The sequence below is a fragment of the Polyodon spathula genome, chromosome 8 (genome assembly GCF_017654505.1).
Source record: "Polyodon spathula isolate WHYD16114869_AA chromosome 8, ASM1765450v1, whole genome shotgun sequence".
Lineage (NCBI taxonomy): Eukaryota > Metazoa > Chordata > Actinopteri > Acipenseriformes > Polyodontidae > Polyodon > Polyodon spathula.
Genome location: NC_054541.1, coordinates 41,309,626 through 41,313,190, shown reverse-complemented (window position 1 = coordinate 41,313,190; position 3,565 = coordinate 41,309,626). Strand labels below are relative to the sequence as shown.

Here is a 3,565-nt window from a genome sequence, read left to right as displayed (position 1 = left end):
TAATAATTAAAATAAAAAAAAAAAAAAAAACGTAAAATCATTTAGTTTCAATTTCAAATAATTTTTTATTTGCATTGTACACCAATTTGTGCAATGCAGCAGCATGATTTATTTTGTGTTCCAAGTAGGCTAAACTAAAAAGAAAATGCACCAGGTAGTCATTTGATTTTATTACTGTACAGATTTATATTTTACACAATGAAATGTGTAGCCTACCCAAAACACATTAGTGTTATTTCAGGGCAATGATTTACAGTATATTTCAAATACATCGAGAACTGTAAATGTATGTGTGTGATTTTATTGTATTGTTTTTAAAGCAGACACCACCATTAACCCATTAAGCATACTCCATTCAGTACTCTCTAACTCCCACTTGCGTTCTGCTGTTTGTCCTCCCTCATCTTCACCCCTTTAAGGGCTTATGTCTGGGCCCAAGCCCCCACAGGTGGTCTGGCCCAATAATACAACCCAGTAAAACAAACCACAAACCGGACTGGAATTTCGTGTCCAAAGTAAGGAGACTAGCATGACAGATGTCTAGTCATATGGTTCTGTAGGGCTACTTCAGATGTCAAATTGAACAGAATTAGAAACCTTTGCAAGTCAGTCCCACTAACACTTTAGAACTCAGGTTTTTTGTTCAATATTGGCAGAAACGCTTCCCCAACATTTCTTACACGTCTCCTGATGTTCAATTTCCTCCTGTCAGGTTGTCATTCAACGTTTTCTTACAAACACAACCATCTGGATTGTGCCTTTATGCGGAAAATGTAATTTAACCTGAAAGACATTTTTTTCAGAGAGTAGATTCAGTTACTAAAGAGAAATTGTGGCAGCTTGGACTATCCCACTGGTCTGAACATGTATTATGGGCTGATTTAAAATAAATTAAGCACTGTGTCTATTTGTAAAATAGTATAACTGAATTACTAATTGTATTGTGTTTTCAAAACATACATTTTTATAATGCAGATTTTCATTCCTTACAAATTACAATGAACCATCTATTGAATACATTTTACAACAATACAGAGATTCACATTATTAAAAGTACAGTACTTGCCTTTTTCACATGACATACAATATAATAAACCATTCTTATAGGGCCACTTTCCCAAACTCTCAAAGTGTGCAAGTTAGTTCAAATAGATTGTCGTATTAGTGGAAACTGATGACAGTAACTGCACATTTGAACAAAGCTCCCACAGATAATTTCTAGAATGTTGTGTTATATCAACAAAGGATTAGTTTAGAATTAAGTAAAGCAAATGTGAGGCTCAAGTGATGTAAAAATATATCCCCTGCTGAGCAAACAATAGAACTGAAAGCATTCTGTTTCTGCCTTAAAATGTCAAAGACAAAGAGTGTACTTTGACGGACTGTGCTGGTGGTGGTTTGAGTGCCAAAGCCTATTTTATGAGTAAGTTGACACAAGCTGCATTCTGATAAACCTATGAGCTGTAGAATAAGTTTTCAAGATGACAGTTCGCTGCAAATTAAGCCAAGAGAAATGTAATAAGACAGTATTTGCATTTTTTTTTTTATTTGACGTCACCAGTACCTGTGCTGTATTACATAGAAATATAGATTGATAAAAATTAAAAACAGGATACACCATGTCTGTTTTAGTTTTCCAAGGTTAACCTTTGTAAGACTTTGGGGTAGGTGTAATAAGATGGGCCAGTCACAGCGCAAACATACCGCAATTTACATTTTCTTTGCGACGCTTAGCAAAGTATATATTTTGTCGTAGGCACAATGAGAAAATATGTTAATGAAAAGAGCTGCAATATACTCATTTAAATATTTGTTGCATCTTCTTAGAGAGATCTCTATTTGTGCGACATTGTTCAAATAAATAGCAGGAGTTGAGTTGTGGTTTGCTACAGGAGAAGGTGCCCGAAGGATAGCATCTATACATGCAAGGGTCCAAGAATCAAAACAATATTGTTTTTGTTAGGAGTTACAATATGAATTATTAATGATAATTATGAATTATTAATTATAAACATTAATGTGTTTTGGGTAGGCTACACATTACCTTATGAATACAAATATAAATCTGTACAGTAGGCCTATACAGTATACAGTTCAGAAGCAAAATTAAATGAACACCTAGCACACTTTCTTTTTATACATTGGTGTACAATGCAAATAAAATATCATTTTAAATTTAAACTAAATCATTTTAGAATTTTTTGTTAAAAAAATGATTATTATTATTAACTTGGCAGCCTAGACAATTAACACAAAATAGAACGTGGTGATGCATTAACAAGTCATGATACTTACAAGAGGACCGTCAATTCTCTTTAATACAAATGAAGCAACACATTTTGCATCATACCACTACTTTGTATTATCATTAGTAGCCTATAAGCCAAATGTATACGGTACAGTTTTTTTATTATGAACTATCTAGTAAAGATGGACCCTAGTACTATCTAACAGCTATAAGTAAATTATTTTCAACCGCCAGATTGAATAAATCACAAGTTTTGCATAAAGGGTACACTGTAAAAAAAAAACTCTTGATTTTACAGTAAAAAACTGGCAGCTGGGTTGCCAATAATATACTGTATAAAAAACAGTATCACAGTACATCATATTACAGTAAGACTTTCTTGATAACCGTCATTTGTACAGTAAAAAAATGTTATCTGGTGAGTGAATTACCGTATAAATAATGATCCTTTGTAGGGAAAAAAAAACTGTTGATTTTACAGTAAAAAACTGGCAGCTGGGTTGCCAGTAATATACTGTAAAAAAACCATAAATTTACAGTAAAATACTATAAAAACAAATGATTAGTAAAGTTCAGCAAATTAACTCTTAATAAAAAGAGTGTATATGCTTTAGAGAGCTGCTGCTCTTACAGCAAGTTTCAAGTGGCAATAATCACACCTCGGATTTACCTCATAGGCTACGATACTACCAGCATTAAACTCAACATAGAATAAAAATACGAATAGAGGGGTAGTCCACTCCAAGATCTGACCTACCACAAGATGGTGACCACACAAACCATGAACAAAACACAGAAAATGGTGAGGGAATACAAAGGACATGTAAATTTACATATAATTGTGCAGCCGCACAACACATTTAACACACAATAACACAAATAACAGTTAAAACTATACGTTTTTCAATCAGCCCTGCAATAGATTCTGGCATTCCATTTTTAACGTAATTAGATGTAATATCTACAGTATTTAACCGTCAAAAGAAGTGGTCTTTTAAAAAACAACGGAATGTCTGTTTTTTAAGAAAATGTTTTTAGTATGAAGCTAATTTGCTGTTAAATTGAAGGTAAATTGTCATTTTATAAGAGAAGGATATTTACCTTCACTGTTTACCATAATTTTACTGTTGAATTTATGGACATTTTTTACAGTGTAGAAAACAAATTAAATCAAACAACTCAGCAACTTCACATGTTTCCTCTACATATAATGTTCTTACAGCTTCATCTGACATGATATATCAAATTCATATTAATCCAAATGTGACTAATTAATACACATCATTACTATTATACTGTGATAACCATTGCACAAAG

The 3,565-nt window shown here is 32.6% G+C and overlaps 1 non-coding gene across 1 annotated transcript; it reads right to left on the bottom strand.

The window, feature by feature from the left end:
• Nucleotides 1-2,806: 2,806 nt before the first annotated feature.
• On the bottom strand, nt 2,807-2,950 carry LOC121320305. The gene has a single exon (XR_005950807.1). It is a non-coding gene; the product is annotated as a U4 spliceosomal RNA (small nuclear RNA).
• Between the last annotated feature and the right edge of the window lie 615 nt (nt 2,951-3,565).